This window comes from Vulpes vulpes, chromosome 13, assembly GCF_048418805.1.
Source record: "Vulpes vulpes isolate BD-2025 chromosome 13, VulVul3, whole genome shotgun sequence".
Lineage (NCBI taxonomy): Eukaryota > Metazoa > Chordata > Mammalia > Carnivora > Canidae > Vulpes > Vulpes vulpes.
In genome coordinates this window covers 36238338-36260514 of record NC_132792.1, presented here as the reverse complement: position 1 = coordinate 36260514, position 22177 = coordinate 36238338, and the positions used below count along the sequence as shown (strand labels likewise).

Genomic DNA, 22177 nt, shown 5'->3' with positions numbered 1-22177 from the left:
GGAAATAAACAGCCTCATATGTTTTAATGTATAAAGCCATGGCAAGCATCAAATATATGGATGTTTCATTTAAATTTACTCCACAGATTTAAGAATTTAACAAGAGAGGATGCTTTTTCAAGCTCTAAGAGGCAATGTTAATAGTACTAAAAGAAAGTGCCACTGTTTTATGACAGGAATTCACTAATCCATACAATCATATAGGTTGAAAATATAAATAGATTTAAGAAAGATTGGAGTATTGTTATGGTTACAGTTTGCTCTGGTATTATCACAGAATATGGATATATCATAGCTTTTTTTCTTTAAGGAGAAAGATTTCAGGCATGCTCTAAATATTTTTGATAGTGTCATAATGGAAGATAATCACTTCCCACAAAGACCCATTTTATTATTAAAGACCTTTCCATGGTCAGTACATCACCACCGTCATCATCAACACAGACTGAACACTTTCTTTATGCTAAAGGCTTTACATGAATTTTCTTATTTTTACGTGTCAGATCTTATAAAATGTAAATACTTCTGGGTGCTATTACTTGTTAACACAGTAGCAGTGATCAGAGAGCAAGATTCTTGGGGAATGGAAACCAGAATATACAATCTGGGAGTTAAAGGGAAGGTAGTGCAAGAGGTGGAAAACAAACACTGATTTTCCTTCCTTCACTATTTTGTTTAGGATGAGAAGTATATGTGTGCATAAAGCCAGGATGATCCCAAGATGTTTGTTATGCTGTATTTTTCATTGGCTCCTTTTAATAAAATGCTTCAGGGATAGTCATCAGAGTACCTACCTGTTCTGTATCAACAGGTACAGAACACTTTCCTAAGTGTTATTATCAAATATATTTTACTTAGAAAGATATAATCTTCATTCAAGAAAGAGTGGGTAATAAACAGTATTAAGGTAGGTTTTTTAAAAGTACTATCAATAGGTATATATCCTTTTTTTCTTTTTAAAAATATTTTCTATTTATTTCTATTTTTCTATTTATATATGAGAGACACAGAGAAAGAGGCAGAGGGACAAGCAAGCTCCCTGCTCCCTGCAGGGATCACTCCCTGGGCTGAAGGCAATCACTGAGCCATGTAGCATCCCAATAGGCATACATCCAAAACACAATTTTTTTGAACATTTTGATTAAGCTTAAATTAAATCTTGCCATTTTCAAGCAACATTATGCCATAAGCATTTTCCCATGTTATTCAACAGTCTTTGCAATTATCATTATAATTGCTACACAGGCCTTTACAATAATTTACATGCTCCATTTTAAAAATTTAGGCTGTATCCTGTTTTTCACAATTATATATAATGTTACAAAGCACATTTAAAAAAAAATACGGGGGATCCCTGGGTGGCTCAGCGGTTTAGTGCCTGCCTTTGGCCCAGGGCGCGATCCTGGAGTCCCGGATTCGAGTCCCACATCAGGCTCCCTGCATGGAGCCTGCTTCTCCCTCTGCCTGTGTCTCTGCCTCTCTCTCTCTCTCTCTCTCTGTCTATCATAAATAAATAAATAAATAAATAAATAAATAAATAAATAAATAAATTACGGAGCGCTTCATGAATTTGCATGTCACCGTTGCACAGGGGCCATGCTAATCTCTGTATCATTCCAACTTTAGTATATGTGCTGCCAAAGCAAGCACGATGTTACAATGTACATATTTGTATAGAATTTGTTTTATGTTTTAGAACTATTTTCTGAGATGATGTCCACAAACAAAATTAATGGGACAAGAAGCATGAGCAGTTTAAGGCTTTTGGCATATTACTGTCAAAAAACTGCTCTCAAAAAGATATTTGCATATACTTATTTGGAAATATAAAATTATTAAAGACTTGTTGGAGGATAATTTTATAGTATCTTGTAAAATAAAAATGCCTATATACTTTGAACAAGCAATCCCATTTCTAAGAATCTTTCCAACAAAAATAGTTACACATATATTCAAATACAGATGTACAGGGTTCCATTATCACATTGTTTAAATTAGGAAGAAAATTGGAAATAACCTAAATGAAAAGGTCAAGTAAAGGCTATATTATGGCAGAAATAAAGCTGTTAAGAATTAAGTGGTTCTACACTTACTGACATGGAAAGATCTCTTAGAGAATTAAGTGGAAGACAAAGCAGTTGATAAACAATCAGAATGACTTCATTTATTAAAAAATAAGTAAATATGTTTGAAGATTCATTCAAAAATCAATAGGGATTGATGGTTGTATGACATTGTGAATGTATTTAATACCACTCAATTGTACATTTAAAAATGGCTAAGATGGGAGCATCCGGGTGCCTCAGTCAGTTAAGCATCTGACTCTTGATTTCGGCTCAGGTCCATGATCTCAGGGCCTTGGGATCAAGCCTTGAATTAGGCTCCTTGCTCAGTAGGGAGTCTGCTTGCCCCCCCCCAAATAAATAAAATCTTTTTAAAAAATGGTTAAGATGGTAAATTTTATGTTATGAGCATTTTACCCCAATTTGAAAATATCAGTAGGGATTATCCACCTGTGGCTGAGACTGTTAGCTGTCCCACCAAATCCATTCTCCCCTTCTTACACAGTGATAGAATACCAAATTTAGCTAGACACATTTCCCAGCCTCAGCCTCCCTTGCAGTTAGAATTGGCTTATCTAGCCAATAAGATGTAAGCAGAAGTGCTTATGGCACTTCCCGAGAATCTTCTTCAGAAACCACTAATACAGGACACCTGGGTGCCTCAGTGGTTGAGTATCAGCCTTCAGGTCAGGGCATTAACCCCAGAGTCCTGGGACCGAGTCCCACATCAGGGTCCCTGCATGGAGCCTGGTTCTCTTCCCTCTGCCTGTGTCTCTGCCTCTCTCTCTCTCTGTGTCTCTCATGAATAAATAAATAAAATCTTTTTTTAAAAAAAAAAAGCCCATATTCTTTCCATCTCACCGCTCTGCATTTGTACTCTATTTTAATTCTGATAGGATAAATTACCCCTCATACTTAGATTATTCATCTCTGTCTTTGCTATTACAGTGTTTTCATCATTCCAAATGAACTTTAAAATCACCTTCTCATGGGCACCTGGGTGGCTCAGTTGGTTAAACATCTGTCTTTGGCTCAGGGCATGATCCCGGGTACTGGGATCAAGCCCCATGTCAGGCTCCTCACTCAACCAAGAGTATAGTTTTCCCTCTCCTTCTGCCCCTCCCCCTGCTCATGCTCCCTCTCCCTCTCCCTCTCCCTCTCCCTCTCCCTCTCCCTCTCCCTCCGTGTCTCTCTCTCTCTCTCTCTTTCTCTCTCTCAAATAAATGAATAAAATCTTAAAAAGTAAAATAAAATCACCTTTTCAAATTCCAGGAGCCAAACAAATAAGAAACCAACTGGAAATGAACCTATAAACTGACTTTGGGAAATACCAACATCTTAAAATGGCTAACTTTGCAGGGCACCTGGGTAGCTCAGTTGGTTAAGTGTCGGCCTTCACCATGCAGGTTGCAATCCCGGGGTCCTAAGATGAGCCCCACTCAGGGGGAGTTGCTTTTCCCTGCCCACCTCTGCTCATGTGTGCTGTCTCTCTTGCTCTGCTCTCTCAAATAAATATATAAAGTCTAAAATAAAATAAAATGGTCAATTTTCTTAAAAGGGACATGGTGTAGCCCTGTTCATTGCTATCAATTTTATTCATGTAGGTCTACCTTGTTAACGTTATTCACAATCAGCTTGGGCCTCCTATATATTCGATCATTTTATCTATGACTATTAATAATATTGTCACTTTCTAAAATTTACAATTCTTATTTGTTTTCTGCCTTTTTATAAGTTAGATAAAATTTCCAGAAGAACATGACTGTATTTAACAAAAAGTACAATCGTGACACTTTAAAAGATTGTTTTAAAATCACAGTAAAGTAGTATATACCTTCTATATTGCTTAAAGACTTTTTTTACTTAAAGAAATTAGTATTTAATCATATCAGATGCCATTCAACTATCACTAAGTGATCATTAAGTGATCATTTTCCTTATTATCCTTAACATATCCTAATAACTTTCCAAATTTTGAAACACTTAGATTCCTAGGTGAATACTATTTGGTCAATGCAGATTATTATTTTAATATGTAGTTAGAATTGACCTACTAACATTTATTCAGGATTTTCAAATCAAGACTTTAAACCCCAGAAAAGATTGTTTCAAATGCACACTACCTAGTTTGTGGGAGCAAAATTCTGCTTACAATTTCTACAGATTCCCAGGGAGGTTTCCACACCCATGGTATCCTCAAACTTCCAGTTCCTGCTTTTGTTTAATTGGGTCAACTGATGGATGGATGTGGCATGATGTTTCTTGCTCCTTCTGTTCTGGACAGTTTACCCAAAGATGGAACTCAACCCATTCCTTTTTTTTTTTTTTTAAGATTTTATTTAGTTATTCATGAGAGACACAGAAATAGAGGCAGAGGGAGAAGCAGGTTCCCTCTGGGGAGACCGATGCAGGACTCTATCCCAGGACCTGGGGATCACTCCCCAAGCCAAATGCAGACACTCAACCACTGAGCCACCCAGGCATCCCTAAAGAGCTTTTCTAATACGCATTACCAACCCAATCTCCAGCACCATTCTGATTTGTCCCTGGAGATAGGAGCAGATATATACATTTTACAAAGGATCCTTAAGTGATTTTAACACTTTCTACTCTAACACTTTCCACTATCCATTGGAAATGGATTTTGGGGGAATGCTCTTAACATATTTGGTCCACACCATTCCTGGCACTTTAAATACAATAAGTCATCCATTTTCTAACACTATACACACAAACTCAAAATGAATTAAAGACCTAAATATGAAACCTGAAACCATAAAAATCCTGGAAAAGAACATACGCAGTAATTTCTTTGACTTTGGCCATAGCAACATTTTCCTAGATATGTCTCCTCTGCCAAGGGAAACAAAACAAAACAAAAAACTATGGGACTACATCAAAATAAAAGGCTTTTATACAGCAACAGAAACCATCAACAAACAAAAAGTCAATCTACCGAATGGGAGAAGATATTTGCAAATGATATATCCAATAAGGGATTAATATCCAAAATATATAAATAACTTATACAACTCAACACCAAAACAAACAAAAAAGAAACAAATAATCCAATTTTAAAAATGGGCAGAGGACTTGAATAGACATATTTACAAAGACCTACAGATGGCCAATAAACACATGAAAAGATGCTCAACATCACTAATTATCAGTGATATGCAAATCAAATCCACAATGAGATATCATTTTACACCTGTCAGAATGGCTAAAATTGAAAAGACAAGCAATAAAAAGTGTTGGTGAGGACACAGAGAAAAAGGAACTCTCGTGCACTGTTGGTGGAAACGTACATCAGTGTAGCCACTGTGGAAAACAGCATGGAGGTTCCTTAAAAAAATTAAAAATAGAAATATTGGGGATCCCTGGGTGGTTCAGTGGTTTAGCGCCTGCCTTCGGCCTATGGCATGATCCTAGAGTCCCGGGATCGAGTCACACGTCAGGCTCCCTGCATGGAGCCTGCTTCTCCTTCTGCCTGTGTCTTTGCCTCTCTGTCTCTCATGAATAAATAAATAAAATCTTGAAAGAAAGAAAGAAAGAAAGAAAGAAAGAAAGAAAGAAAGAAAGAAAGAAAGAAAAAGAAGAAAGAAAGATCTATGATCTAGGATTTCCACTATCCACTACTGGGGATTTATCCAAAGAAAACAAAAACATTAATTCAAAAAGATATTTGCAGCCCTATGTTTATTGCAACATTATTCAGAATAGCCAATGTACAGAAGCAACCAAAGTATCCATTGATAGACAAATAATAAGGAAGATGTTGTACATATACCATATATGTATATATACACCATGTATTATATATGGCATATATACGTGTGTGGTATACATATTTATAATATATGGTATATATATATATATATGTGTGTGTGTGTGTGTGAGCTATACATGATGGAATATTACATAGCCATAAAAAAGGATGAGATCATGCCATTTTTGACAACATGGATGGACCAAGAGGGTATAATGCTAAGTGAAATAAGTCAGACTAAGATGACAAATACTATGTGATTTCATTCATATGTGGAATCTAAAAAACATAACAAATAAGTAAATAAACAAAAAGCAGAACCAGACCTATAAATACAGAAAATAAACTAATGGTTGCCAGAGGAAAGAGAGTTGAGAGGATAAGCAAAATAGTTGAAGAGGAGTGGGAAATGCAGGCTTCCAGTTATGGAATGAATAAGTCATGGAGATAAAAGGCACAGCACAGGGAACATAGTCAATGATAATCCAACAGCATTGAATGGTACTAGATGGTTGCTACACTTGGGGTGAGCATAGCATAACATACAGAGGTGTTGAATCACTATGTTGTATAGCTGAAACTAATGTAATACTGTGTATCAACTGTACTCAAGTTAAATTTTTTTTAAATAATAAACACAATGAGTCCTTCAATTAATGTTGCAGTGAGCACATAAAAGACATGAACAGGCAATAACATCTGCCTCTTATGGTTGGCCAGGACTCTGCTTTTGCCAAGAGAAGGTTTTTACATTGTAAGGATTGCAGAAGATTTGCTACTTTCAAAAAAAAGAAACTACTGTTGACATTTTTGCGGAACATAATTTGAAAGCATACAACCAAGAAGAGTGAAATATAGTTTTAGATTGGACTGAATTTGTCAGTGTGGATGCACGTACCAGGAGCACTACATTCAAAGTGCTGGCTCAAGCAGTTGGGGATCTAACTGGGTTGGATAAAGCAAATCAGGCTCCAACATTGGCCCTCATTAAAGACAGTGGAGATGCCAAAAATCCCTTGGCATAGATACAGGAAGGAAATTAATGACTCCTTGAGATAGGAATGCTAGAATAAACCCATTATGAGTGTCCTGCTTATATACCCATAACTGTTGCCCCAAGAAGGACTGGAATGACTATTCTTTCCCCAAGACCTTAAGATCTGTATTTCTGAGGGAAATTCCAGTGTCCTTTTTCTTTTAATGCTTCACTATTTTCTGAATGTTCAAAATTGCTATTGGGAAATGTTGCAATTGAAATATGTTCCCTAGTTTCATTTGGGAAGGGAGAATCTTGGGATTGCAGAAGTGAGAAAGCCTCCATCAACAACCAGAGGCAAAGTGTGCATGATTACAATAGGCAGGAAGACCAACTCCGTAATCAGAATGATTTCACTTTCAGAGATCTCTAGCTATGTCTCTGTGAGTATGTTTCTCACTAAAGTCTTACTTAATTTGTGTAATCAAAATCCCCTAGGTAAGCTGAATAGGGTCTTATCTGAGCCAAGAAAATAGAGAGTCATGATTCCTCACCCAATTTCCAGAGCTGAATCTGCAGATCTACAACATCTTGCTTGAGCAGAGACTAGTACCATTACAGTAGAAGATGATTCTTTGATTTCACCCCTAAATATTCTTTTTTTTAAGATTTTATTTATTTATTCATGATAGACATAGACAGAGAGAGAGAGAGACAGAGAGAGAGAGAGGTGTAGAGACACAGGCAGAGGGAGAAGCAGGCTCCATGCCGGGAGCCTGACATGGGACTCGATTCCGGGACCCCAGGATCCCGCCCTGGGTCAAAGGCAGGCGCCAAACCGCTCAGCCACCCAGGGATCCCCACCCCTAAATATTCTTAAAGGTCATTTAAGAGGATGGCTTTTGGAAACTTTTAGACACTAGCTCTGAGCTGACAGTAATTTATGGCACACAGAAATTCACTGAGACTTACCTATCAGAGTAAGGATATACCTGGGTCCGGTAAAATGAATGAAGTTGAAGTTTGACACAAACTCTAAACCCATGCATTCTGTGGATTTTTCTCCAGTTCCTGTGTTGAATAGAATATTCTCAACAACTGGCAAAAATTCCCAGATATTTTCCCTATTATGGTAAGAAGAACAAAATGGAAGATACTAGAGTTCCCTCCCCCTATTAAAATAGTAAATCAAAGGCAATACTGTTCCCTGAGGGAATTTCAGATACTAATGCCACTGTTTGTGGCTTACCCAACAGCTGTTTTTACTTGCTCAACACAATGCCTTTTCTATTTTAAAGTTATAGGACAACCATGTGCCTCAAGGAGACTGAACTCCTCCCCAGTACCCGAGGGTGAATTTTAATTAGACTAAACCCAAAGCTAAATAATTCCATTCTCCTTGCATTAATTGGTTTAGGAATGGGAATATGATGCCATTCTGACCAATGAAATGTGAGGGAAAGCCTGCTAGAAGGCTGAAAATATCCCCACAGTCTTGAAGAATGACAATGGCTGACATGATTGCATGGGGATCCTAGTTGTAAGTGCTGCTCCACATACACATGGGACAAAATGCTACAGTCTCAGGCACCAGAACACAGTGACAGAACATTGACATTTTCTAAAATGCTCTTTCCCACATTCTAAATGATCAGAGTAAACCAGAAATACTTTGCTTTCACCTGAAAAAGCCAATAACGGTTGTAGCAGGGCATCTCAGCCTCAATGACTTGAGATTGTCCATTAGTTTCTTCTGGATCCCTGGACTTGCTCTGATTCCTCTCCTTTCTGATACTTGATGATTCCGCCTTTTTCTTTTGATTCTGTGGCTACCCCAGAGCCCTCTGATGAATTCTTGTCTTTGCTCAGAGTTCATTTCTACAGCTTGCAAAGAGTCGTAATAGATATACCTTCCTATTAAAAAATCATAAATCTTCTTCATGTTTGTTTTTGTGTTGCACTCACTTTTATATTTATGAATTTTATTTTTATATGTCTACTTGGTTTTATTTAATGTCAGTAGGTTTTGTTTTTGTTTCTGTTACAAATTCTTTTTATTTTTTATTTTTTATTCTTTAGTTTCGCTTTCTCTGCAAGAAAGCCCATCTTGAGAAATTTTTGAGACAGGGCATATAAATGGTCTGACTCTGAGATTGTTTACATCTAAGAATGCCATTTGTTTGACATTACACATAAATGGCAGCATTCCCACCCTCAAGTTTCTATGGATATTGCTTTATTGTTTCGTGATATTTGGTGTTGTACAAAGGTCTGAGGCCAGTCTGTTATTTTTTTTCCACTGATAATACCATTTCCCTTATTTATATACTTGGAAGTTTTCTCTTAGTTTAATTATTTCTGCTCCTTTGTGGTTTTTACCTTCAGAATTTCTACAAAATTTTGCTGGACTCTTGCAGTTGCTACTGACAGAAAATCAAATTTGTTGTAGTGGCTAGAGTTTCCTTGTAGAAAACAGTTCACTTGAGCCAGTTTAAGGAGAGCAATACTTACTAAAGACTATTAACTTCCTACAGATGATCAAAAGTCTTGTAGTAACAGGCTGGACTTTGAGAACAACTCCTGAAGCTACATCTAAAATCTGCCTCAGGGGCACCTGAGTGGCTCAGTTGGTTAAACATCTGTCTTTGGCTCAGGTCATGATCCCGGGTTCTGGGATCAAGCCCCATGTCAGGCTCCTCATTCAACCAAGAGTATACTTTTCCCTCTCCCTCTGTCTTGAGTGTCTGCATTTTGCTCGGGGAGTGATCCCCAGGTCCTGGGATAGAGTCCTGCATCGGGCTCCCCAGAGGGAACCTGCTTCTCCCTCTGTCTCTCTTTCTGTGTCCCTCATGAATAAGTAAATAAGATCTTTAAAAAAAATAAAATAAAATTGCCTCAGTGAAGCTACTGCTCCAGCAGCTACATCACTGTTAACTTAAATGAAGACTTGCTGCTTCTATCATGATCATGAAAGCTGCCAGACCAGGAAATTGCTGCCATCCTTGCTGATCACAGAGCTAGGGACTAACCAGACATCAGAGCTTCTGTCATAAGTATCAAAATGCTTCTGCCACTGTCCTGCCAGGAGAGCCCCTCCATGATACTGTGAATATTCTCCTTTCAAATCTCATTCAGATATATCTATTTGGTGAGTGCACATCACCAGCAAAGGCGTCTGAGTAATGTGGACTTTAGTTTTCTAGCCTCTGGAGTACACAAAATCATGCTAGTATGGCCTTGGAGTCTTACTAAGGTGAGTCAATTTTTAATATCTGCCACATTGATTTAAAAAATAAAGGGAATTTATTGACTAATGTACTTGGGAAGTTGAAGGAGTACAGTTGGCTCTAAGCACAACTGGAGCCCGAAGTTCAAATCATGTTACCATCATTCTCTCTCTCTCCCTATTTTTCAGTTCTGATTTTATTTATTCAACAAACATTTACTGAATATTATGTGCCAGACACTGTTATTACTGCTGAGGATGCCATAAAGAACAAAATATATATCAATCTTTGCCTTCTTGCCTTTCCTCTCTATTAGATTCTTTCTCTGGCAGATTCTCTGAAAAATGGGAGCAAAAATAGCTCCCAGTAGCTTCAAGCTTACAGGTTAATTGAGATATCATAAGGAGAAGGGAATCTTTTCTCCCCCAAAAAGCATATAAATTCTACCAAAATAATGATCCTAATTGCCTTAAACGCGATGCACCTATGACCAGAGTATGGAAGGGCATGTATCATATGCCCACCAGATAATGGTCAGGCTATTCCAAAATAGAAAAATTATGCTCCATGTCTAAACTACTGAGCATACTACACACGCTCACACACACACACACACACACACACACACACACACACTTATTTCTATACATTCAAATTCCTTTTTAGAAAGAGAAGGATGGGGAAGGGGAGAGGGAAAGGGAAGGAGAGAATTTTTTTTTAATTTTAAAGTTTATTTTATTTGAGAGAGAAAGAGAGAGCAGAGAGAGGGGCAGAGGAAAAGGGAGAGAAGGAGACACTTCACACTGAGCACAGAGCCTGACATGGGGCTCAATCCGACAACCCTGAGATCACCCCCTGAGCCAAAACCAAGATTCAGACGCTCAACTGACTGAGCCACTCAGGTGGGCAGAGGCAATCTTGAGCAGGCTTGACACCCAGTGTACCCAATGTGGGGTTCCATATCACAACTCTAAGATCATGACCTGAGTCGAAATGAAGAGTCAGACATTTAAAAAACTGAGCCACCGAAGCTCCCCTGTACATTCATTTTAAAAAGTGTCCCTCCTTATGACAATACAAGTTCCTCTTTCACAAATGAATACACACTTTCTTCCTCCTCAAAAGAAGAAATTCCAAAATTCATCCAGTTAGCACATAATGCTCTAAAGACCAGGATTTCAGGTCCAGATGACTCATCATTTAGCAACTTATGGATAAATAAGAAATATAGCTACCCCCAACATATTCAATATTCCAATATATCAGGTAAAAAGAAAATTTCAACAAAAACTCTTATTTGAAAATGGGAAACCAACTTCCAGTCTCCACTCTATAGCATATATCTATACTGCAGGCAGAAAGAGCAAACACCCTGCCGTGACAACATACTTCTTTTGCATCATCAACTCTAAGAACTAGTAACCAAAACCAGAGATCTGGCAGGATCGTGATTCTTGAACCTAATCCCTGAGCCTAGTGACTTTTTCTCTTTGCCATAGGCTTTGTCTGTCCATCCCCCTAGTCCTTTTTTTTTTTTAATTAATTTTTATTGGTGTTCAATTTACCAACATACAGAAAAACACCCAGTGCTCATCCCGTCAAGTGTCCACCTCAGTGCCCGTCACCCATTCCCCTCCAACACCCGCCCTCCTCCCCTTCCACCACCCCTAGTTCGTTTCCCCGAGTTAGGAGTCTTTATGTTCTGTCTCCCTTCCTGATATTTCCCAACATTTCTTTTCCCTTCCTTTATATTCCCTTTCACTATTATTCATATTCCCCAAATGAATGAGAACATACACTATTTGTCCTTCTCCGATTGACTTATTTCACTCAGCATAATACCCTCCAGTTCCATCCACGTTGAAGCAAATGGTGGGTATTTGTCGTTTCTAATTGCTGAGTAATATTCCATTGTATACATAAACCACATCTTCTTTATCCATTCATCTTTCGATGGACACCGAGGCTCCTTCCACAGTTTGGCTATTATGGCCATTGCTGATAGAAACATCGGGGTGCAGGTGTCCCGACGTTTCATTGCATCTGAATCTTTGGGGTAAATCCCCAACAGTGCAATTGCTGGGTCATAGGGCAGGTCTATTTTTAACTCTTTGAGGAACCTCCACACAGTTTTCCAGAGTGGCTGCACCAGGTCACATTCCCACCAACAGTGTAAGAGGGTTCCCTTTTCTCCGCATCCTCTCCAACATTTGTTGTTTCCTGCCTTGTTAATTTTCCCCATTCTCCCTGGTGTGAGGTGGTATCTCATTGTGGTTTTGATTTGTATTTCCCTGATGGCAAGTGATGCAGAGCATTTTCTCATGTGCATGTTGGCCATGTCTATGTCTTCCTCTGTGAGATTTCTCTTCATGTCCTTTGCCCATTTCATGATTGGATTGTTTGTTTCTTTGGTGTTGAGTTTAATAAGTTCTTTATAGATTTTAGAAACTAGCCCTTTATCTGATATGTCATTTGCAAATATCTTCTCCCATTCTGTAGGTTGCCTTTTAGTTTTGTTGACTGTATCCTTTGCTGTGCAAAAGCTTCTTATCTTGATGAAGTCCCAATAGTTCATTTTTGCTTTTGTTTCTTTTGCCTTTGTGGATGTATCTTGCAAGAAGTTACTGTGGCTGAGTTCAAAGAGGGTGTTGCCTGTGTTCTCTTCTATGATTTTGATGGACTCTTGTGTCACATTTAGATCTTTCATCCATTTTGAGTTTATCTTTGTGTATGGTGAAAGAGAGTGGTCCAGTTTCATTCTTCTGCATGTGGATGTCCAATTTTCCCAGCACCATTTATTGAAGAGACTGTCTTTCTTCCAATGGATAGTCTTTCCTCCTTTATCGAATATTAGATGACCGTACATTTCAGGGTCCACTTCTGGGTTGTCTATTCTGTTCCATTGATCTATGTGTCTGTTTTTGTGCCAGTACCACACTGTCTTGATGACCACAGCTTTGTAGTACAACCTGAAATCTGGCATTGTGATGCCCCCAGCTATGGTTTTCTTTTTTAAAATTCCCCTGGCTATTCGGGGTCTTTTCTGATTCCACACAAATCTTAAAATAATTTGTTCTAACTCTCTGAAGAAAGTCCATGGTATTTTGATAGGGATTGCATTAAACGTGTAAATTGCCCTGGGTAACATTGACATTTTTACAATATTAATTCTGCCAATCCATGAGCATGGAATATTTTTCCATCTCTTTGTGTCTTCCTCAATTTCTTTCAGATGTGTTCTATAGTTTTTAGGGTATAGATCTTTTACCTCTTTGGTTAGGTTTATTCCTAGGTATCTTATGCTTTTGGGTGCAATTGTAAATGGGATTGACTCCTTAATTTCTCTTTCTTCAGTCTCATTGTTAGTGTATAGAAATGCCATTGATTTCTGGGCATTGATTTTGTATCCTGCCACACTACCAAATTGCTGTATGAGTTCTAGCAATCTTGGGGTGGAGGCTTTTGGGTTTTCTATGTAGAGTATCATGTCATTGGCGAAGAGGGAGAGTTTGACTTCTTCTTTGCCAATTTGAATGCCTTTAATGTCTTTTTGTTGTCTGATTGCTGAGGCGAGGACTTCCAGAACTATGTTGAACAGCAGTGGTGAGAGTGGACATCCCTGTCTTGTTCCTGATCTTAGGGGAAAGGCTCCCAGTGCTTCCCCATTGAGAATGATATTTGCTGAGGGCTTTTCGTAAATGGCTTTTAAGATGTCGAGGAAAGTTCCCTCTATCCCAACACTCTGAAGGGTTTTGATCAGGAATGGATGCTGTATTTTGTCAAATGCTTTCTCTGCATCTAATGAGAGTATCATATGGTTCTTGGTTTTTCTCTTCCTGATATGATGAATCACATTGATGGTTTTATGAGTGTTGAACCAGCCTTGTGTCCCGGGGATAAATCCTACTTGGTCATGGTGAATAATTTTCTTAATGTGTTGTTGGATCCTATTGGCTAGTATCTTGTTGAGAATTTTTGCATCCATGTTCATCAGGGATATTGGTCTGTAATTCTCCTTTTTGGTGGGGTCTTTGTCTGGTTTCGGAATTAAGGTGATGCTGGCCTCATAGAATGAATTTGGAAGTACTCCATCTCTTTCTGTCTTTCCAAACAGCTTTAGTAGAATAGGTATGATTTCTTCTTTAAACGTTTGATAGAATTCCCCTGGGAAGCCATCTGGCCCTGGACTCTTGTTTCTTGGGAGGTTTTTGATGACTGCTTCAATTTCCTCCCTGGTTATTGGCCTGTTCAGGTTTTCTATTTCTTCCTGCTCCAGTTTTGGTAGTTTGTGGCTTTCCAGGAATGCGTCCATTTCTTCTCGATTGCCTAATTTATTGGCGTACAGCTGTTCATAATATGTTTTTAAAATCGTTTGTATTTCCTTGGTGTTGGTAGTGATCTCTCCTTTCTCATTCATGATTTTATTAATTTGAGTCTTCTCTCTCTTCTTTTTAATAAGGTTGGCTAATGGTTTATCTATCTTATTAATTCTTTCAAAGAACCAACTCCTGGTTCTGTTGATCTGTTCCACAGTTCTTTTGGTCTCGATATCATTGAGTTCTGCTCAAATTTTAATTAACTGTCTTCTTCTGCTGGGGGTGGGGTCTATTTGTTGCTTTTTCTCTAGTTCCTTTATGTGTAAGGTGAGCTTTTGAATTTGAGATCTTTCCAGTTTTTGAATGGATGCTTGTATTGCGATGTATTTCCCCCTCAGGACTGCTTTTGCTGCATCCCAAAGATTTTGAACGGTGTATCTTCATTCTCATTAGTTTCCATGAATCTTTTTAATTCTTCCTTAATTTCCTGGTTGACCTTTTCATCTTTTAGCAGGATGGTCCTTAACCTCCACGTGTTTGTGGTCCTTCCAAACTTCTTGTTGTGATTAAGTTCTAATTTCAAGGCATTATGGTCTGAGAATATACAGGGGACTATCCCGATCTTTTGGTATCAGTTCAGACCCGATTTGTGACCCAGTATGTGGTCTATTCTGGAGAAAGATCCATGTGCACTTGAGAAGAATGTGTATTCAGTTGAGTTTGGATGTAAAGTCCTGTAGATATCTGTGAAATCCATCTGGTCCAGTATATCATTTAAAGCTCTCGTTTCTTTGGAGATGTTGTGCTTAGAAGACCTATCTAGTATAGAGAGAGCTAGATTGAAGTCACCAAGTATAAGTGTATTATTATCAAAGTATTTCTTCAGTTTGGTTATTAATTGGTTTCAATATTTGGCAGCTCCCACATTCGGGGCATATATATTGAGGATTGTTAAGTCCTCTTGTTGGATAGATCCTTTGAGTATGAGATAGTGTCCCTCTTCATCTCTCACTATAGTCTTCGGGGTAAATTTTAATTTATCTGATATAAGGATGGCAACCCCTGCTTTGAGGACCATTTGAATGGTAAATGGTTCTCCAACCTTTTATTTTCAGGTTGTAGGTGTCCTTCTGTCTAAAATGAGTCTCTTGTAGACAGCAAATAGATGGGTCCTGCTTTTTTATCCAGTCTGAAACCCTGCACCTTTTGATGGGGTCATTAAGCCCGTTCAGGTTCAGAGTTACTATTGATAGATATGAGTTTAGTGTCATCATATCTATTCAGTCCTTGTTTTTGTGGATTGTTCCACTGAACTTCTTAAAGGGGAATTTTAAGAGTCCCCCTTAAAATTTCTCGCAGAGCTGGTTTGGAGGTTACATATTCTTTCAGTTCCTGCCTGTCTTGGAAGCTCTTTATCTCTCCTTCCATTTTGAATGAAAGCCTTGCTGGATAAAGTATTCTTGGTTGCACGTTCTTTTCATTTAGGACCCTGAATATATCCTGCCAGCCCTTTCTGGCCTGCCAGGTCTCTGTGGAGAGGTCTGCTGTTACCCTAATATTCCTCCCCATAAAAGTCAGGGACTTTTTTTCTCTTGCTGCTTTAAGGATCTTCTCCTTATCTTTGGAATTTGCAAGCTTCACTATTAAATGTCGAGGTGTTAAACGGTTTTTGTTGATTTTAGGGGGGGATCTCTCTATTTCCTGGATCTGAATGCCTGTTTCCCTTCCCAGATTCGGAAAGTTTTCAGCTAGGATTTGTTCAAATACATATTCTGGCCCTCTGTCCCTTTCCGCGCCCTCAGGAACCCCAATTAAACATAGGTTTTTCTTCCTCAGGCTGTCATTTATTTCCCTTAATCTATCTTCATGATCTTTTAATTGCTTGTCTCTTTTTTCCTCAGTTTCCCTCTTTGCCATCAACTTATCTTCTATGTCACTCACTCGTTCTTCCACCTCGTTAACCCTCGTCGTTAGGACTTCTAGCTTGGATTGCATCTCATTTAATTGATTTTTAATTTCTGCCTGATTGGATCTAAATTCTGCACTCATGAAGTCTCTTGAGTCCTTTATGGTTTTTTCTAGAGCCACCAGTAGCTGTAAAATAGTGCTTCTGAATTGGCTTTCTGACATTGAATTGTAATCCATATTTTGTAACTCTGTGGGAGTGAGGGCTGTTTCTGATTCTTTTTTTTGAGGTGAGGTTTTCCTTCTAGTCATTTTGCTCAGTGCAGAGTGGCCAAAAACAAGTTGTATTGGGAAAAGGAGAAAAAGAGAGAGAAGGAAAGAAAAGAGAAAAAGAAAAAAGAGAAAGAAGAAAAAAAGGGGAAAAAGAGAAGAAAAAGAAAGAAAAAGAAAGAAAGGAGAAAAAAGAAAGAAAAAAGGGGGGGCTGGGGTGGGGGAAGCAATCAGAAATCAAGAAGAAAGAAAGAAAAAAAAGCACAAAACAAAAACAAAACAAAACAAAAACAAAAACAAAAAAACAAAAAACAAAAAAAACACGGGGGAGTATCTTCCGATCCTGTATACTTTAAGACCCTTGACTTCCCTTGGAACTGGTCCGTGTCGCTGGTCTTCTGGGGGAGGGGCCTGCTGTGCTGATTCTCAGGTGTTAGCACTTGGGGGAGCTGCTCATCCCCTGCCTGGTGCAGGGCTCAGTGGGGGTTGTTCACCCCGTGAGGCCCCGGGAGGAAGCCACAGTGGCGGGGGCTGCTCTGGGACCCTGGAGTCAGCTCCCGCAGTAGCTCCGGGGCTCTCCGTCTGCAGGGCCTGGAGGCTCCCGGGCGGGGCCGCTGATCTGCTCAGTTCCAAGCAGGAGCGTCCTCGCTGTCCTGGGCCTTCCCGGCCTCTGCCTGTCCCTGGGGGAGGCCGGATCCTGGGCTGTGTCCCGGCGCCCTGTGTTCTGGGGCCTGCGCTGTTGGATTCGTGCTCCCGCCCCGCAGCCCCCTTCGCGGAGCCGCCGTCCGAGCCCCTCCGAGCTGTTCCCGGGGCCGCACCGCCCCCTCCGCGCGGAGTTTCTTCCTCCGCCCGAGCCGCCGCCGCTGAGCTGCTCCCGGAGCCCCGCAGCCCCCTCCGCGGAGCCGCCGCCCGAGCCCCTCCGAGCTGTTCCCGGAGCCCCGCAGCCCCCTCCGCAGAGCCGCCGCCCGAGCCCCTCCGAGCTGTTCCCGGAGCCGCGCCGCCCCCTCCGCGCGGAGCTTCTTCCTCCGCCCGAGCCGCCGCCGCCGAGCTGCTCCCGGAGCCGCGCAGCCCCCTCTGCGGAGCCGCAGCCCGAGCCCCTCCGAGCTGCTCCGGGGGCCGCCGAGCGCTGCAGTCCTTAGGGAGCTCGGCGCATCTCCCAGGGCGCAGTTCCTCTGTTACTGTCCCCGGGAGCCCGAGGGCATCCCCGCCTTTCTGGGGATCCTGCTCCAATTCCCCGGGAGGCCTTTCCGCGGGGAAGGTTGGTGCAGCTCCTGCTCCTCCGGGTCGGGGCTCTCCTGTCCTGGGGACACTCGCCCCGGCCTCAGCCCGGCTCCTCGCGGGGCCCCTCCCCCTTGGAGGCCTTTTGTTTCTTTATTTCTTTTTTCCCGTCTTCCTACCTTGATAGAAGCGCCAACTCTTCTCACTGTAGCGTTCCAGCTGGTCTCTCTTTAAATCTCAGGCCGAATTCGTAGATTTTCAGGATGATTGGATGGTTTTCTGGGTAATTTGTTGAGGACAGGTGACTTGGAGACCCTACTCTTCCGCCGTCTTGCCCCTCCCCCCATCCCCCTAGTCCTTGGTTTAACTGTATTCTTCCTACCTTCTGTCCCTCAGTGTGGCCCAAAACCCCAAGACCCATAATATTCCTCTGGATTACATCATGTGGTTCTCTCTTAGCACTGGAATTATTCTTGCTTTTGTCCAGCAGAGAGGTAACAGCAGGAAGTGTCTAGGTAAGGATCAGGGGTCAAGCTTCTACCCTTGCCAGTCTTATCTTCCACCATACTCCTCATCTTCTGTCTTTACTCTCACTAATGTTAGCTTCAGCTTCAAGTACCGTATAGCACTCTTAGACTACTCCAATGTGTATGAGTAGCTGACTCTTGGGTATCTGAGACTGCAGGTTACAGGCAGAAAGGGTCTCTCAGTAAAGCCATATGGTATCATCTTTCTGCCTGTTGTTGAGGCCAGAGCTCGCACTTAAAGAAAAAAAAAAAGAAAAGAAAAGAAAACTTCATTAAGATTATCATTTCTATACCACATAATTCACCCATTTCAAGTATACACACCAAAGGCTTTTAGTATATTGACAGAGTTGTACATCCGTTACCACATTAATTTTAAAACACTTTGGTTTTAAAGATTTTATTTATTTACTCATGAGAGACACACAGAGAGAGGCAGAGACATCGATAGAGGGAGAGGCAGGCTCCTCTCGGGGAGCCTGATGTGGGACTCCATCCCGGAACTCCAGGTTCATGCCCTGAGCTGAAAGCAGACGTTCAGCCACTGAGCCACCCAAGCATCCCAAAACACTTTCATTACCCCAGAAAGAAACCCCACTCTCTCAGCTCCCAGTACTCCATCCTCCCAGCCCTGGAAACTACTAATCTACATTCTTCCTCTATAGATTTCCCTATTGTGGACATTGCATATAAATGAAATCATACACTGCATGGTCCTTTATGGTTGGCTTCTTTTATTCAGCATAATATTCTCAAGGTTCATCCATGTTAGAGCATGCATTAGTACTTCACTTCTTTTTATTGCTGAATAATATTCACTGTTTGCATATACATTTTGTTTATCCACTCATTAGTCAATGGACATTTGGATTATTTCTACTTCTTGGCTATTATGAATAATGTTGTTACAAACATTCATATACACGTTTTTGTGAACATGTTTTCATATCCTTTAGAGTATCTAGGAATGAATTGCTGGAACATATGCTAATTATATGTTTAACTGTTTAATGAAGGCTATTTTTCTTGATATTATTAAAAGCATCAGGGATCCCTGGGTGGCGCAGTGGTTTAGCGCCTGCCTTTGCCCCAGGGCGCGATCCTGGAGACCCAGGATCGAATCCCACGTCGGGCTCCCGGTGCATGGAGCCTGCTTCTCCCTCTGCCTATGTCTCTGCCTCTCTCTCTCTCTCTCTCTCTCTGTGTGTGACTATCATAAATAAATAAAAATTAAAAAAAATAAATAAATAAAAGCATCAAAAAGTCATTCACTAACTCCAATATCTTGACATTTTCTGCTGCCATTAAAGCACTAGCCACAGGAGGCATGTGATCAAGTTTCCAAAATACAATAGATGATAGTCTAATTTGCGTCTACCTTATAACCCAGATGTTCAGTACTCAAGTAGGAACAGAATTCTCACTACGCCTCAACTCAGACAGTTCTACATTTCAGAGCTTGACACATGCTATATTTTACTTCCAGTTACCAATCTTTGTCCCATGATTACAAATGAATAAAAACTTAGGTCTCACTGAGTGCCTGGGTGGTGCCGTCCATTGAGTGACTGACTCTTGATTTCAGCTGGGGTTGTGATCTCCAGGGTCCTGTGATCAAGACCCATCAGTAGGGCTCCACTCTCAGTGAGGACCCTGCTTGCCCCTCTCCCTCTCCCTCTGCCTCTCCCCACTCTCAATCTCTCTCTCTCTAAAATAAATAAATGAATCTTTTTTAAAAAAAAGTTAGATCTCACATGATTATGAGTTTGATTGTGAAATCTGATTTCATATATGTTGGGATGCAATGGTTCAAAACTGTAAGTCAAAGGCCATCTCTCTACTTTTCAGCAATCCCTTTTCTACTTTGGCTTAGTTCTCAGGTGGGCTTGCTTTACTTGACAGCAGAAGTGCCCCCTGGCAGCTCTTGATTCAAGATTCCAAAAGAGACCCATACTGACCCTTCATAAAAATGCTAATTGGCCATATTGAGTCCGGCAAGATCAAGGGAGCACGTTCCTATTCCTGGTTCACTGGCTCCATTTCCAGGTCTAAGGGAGTAGGGTGGTCAGCCTGAGTTACATGACCATTCTCACAGCAGAGATGGGGGGCATGGTCAAATGATTGATAGCCACACTAGGTGTGGGATGAAAGATTTCTAAAAGGAAAAATACACCTGGGAGATGAGATACAACAGGCCAAATGCTTTCTATATCTATGATACTCAATTTCATTATTTCATTTTTATCTCTTTATCAATTTTCTGTGTCCCATGAAATATTTTTCAAATTTGCTCCATATATTATTTATTCAATTTTCTGAAAGACTGAGTCTGTAATTAGCCTCCTGGGCTTTAGATTTCTGTATGGTTTTTAGAGTATCATTTATGTTTTTAAAATATTTATTATGGGTCTCTTCTTCCCAGGATATTATGCTGAGACAAGAACCCTGTCTTCAGAGAAATTACTGTTTGCTAGAAGAGGAGAGAAAATTACAATAAAGTGATATAATTAAACTAAGTTCAAGGTGCTTGGACGTGCCTAGCAGAGACACCCAAACCAGCCTGAAGGATTCATCAGTTTTCTAAAGGAGACAGTGTCTTTAGAGAATGAGTGTTCATTGGATAGGGAGTGGAAACCAAAAATGAAGGGAATTTCGGGTCAAGGCACAGTGTGTGCAAAGCCATGAAGATGTAAAAGGGCATGTCATGAGAGAGGAACACTGATTAGTTCGGTGATTAGTATATGCAGTGCAAGGTAAGTGGCAAGAAAGAGCTGGTGAGGTTCCTAGAGGCCAAGCCATAAATCACATTGCAGCTATGTGCCTGGGTCATTGGATTTTGTCCTGGGGGTAACAGAAGGGTATAAACAGGAGTGTGTCATGACCAGAATTGAATTTCAGAGAGGCAATTCTAACGATAATGTGGAGAATAACCTGCAGAATACAAATTGTTCAAGAGATTACTGCAGCCACAATAGTGAAAAAAATTGTTAGAGTCTCAATTACGGGTGTGTGACAGATATGTGACCTTCAGAGAAGAAGAAAAAATCAGAGCCAAGAGATGGAAGGAGCAAGAAAGTGATGGGTAGCCTCCAGTTCCATTTCATCCTTTAGACTTTGAATCTAATAGGATCCAACAAGCTACCTTTGGAGCTAAGCTTATTTGTGTTGGTTTTCCAGACTTTAAACTAAAAGAGTCCTGACTAATTTAATAACAAATCAAATCATCAGTCTATCTGTACATCTAATAATTAATATGGTGTTTACTGTAAGGAGATAGTTTACAGATTCACTTGTCTGATTCTTCTCTTTATCTTTTTCTACTTTCTTGGAGTTTGTGTCCTTTCCTTCAGATGCAAAAAGAGCCAGAGGGTGGAGAAAACTTTGTAGGGGTGATTCTCACAGTTTATTTTTGTTGTGTTTCTCTCAAATCTCCTTACATGTTTATGTTAGATACTACTGTGGGTCTCATGTTATCCACAAAATCTTAAAAGGGATTATTAGCATAGCTGTGGCTTTCTCTCTTTAAAATAAACCCCATCTTACTTGGAATTTGTATTCCTCAAGGGATTGTCTTTTTCTAGATACACAATACTAAATATTTTAATCAAATATGTGATCAGAAATATTTTCCATCTTACTTCTTTTATTTATTTAATAGACTCATGTTACCCTGCTTTTTGGAAGAGAATTATTTGGAATAATGGCTCAGCTTTTATATTCCAAAATATGAGAAAATAATTTCTCGCTTCTGGGACGTATAAAATGTCAGTCTAATTGTGCATTGTTTGGTATAGTCATGTATGGTTTGAGAATGGATTTTAAATTATATATACTAATATTAAGTTAAACTGTTTTCTGGAATGCCTGGGTGGCTCAGTGGTTGAGCATCTGCCTTTGGCTCAGAGT

At 40.1% G+C, this 22177-nt stretch overlaps 1 non-coding gene and 1 pseudogene across 1 annotated transcript; one reads left to right on the top strand and one right to left on the bottom strand.

Moving 5' to 3' along the window:
• Nucleotides 1-22177, top strand: part of LOC140595098 (protein naked cuticle homolog 1 pseudogene) — a 44902-nt pseudogene that overhangs the window by 13190 nt on the left and 9535 nt on the right.
• Nucleotides 1547-1650, bottom strand: LOC112917171 (U6 spliceosomal RNA). The gene has a single exon (XR_003234427.1). It is a non-coding gene; the product is annotated as a U6 spliceosomal RNA (small nuclear RNA).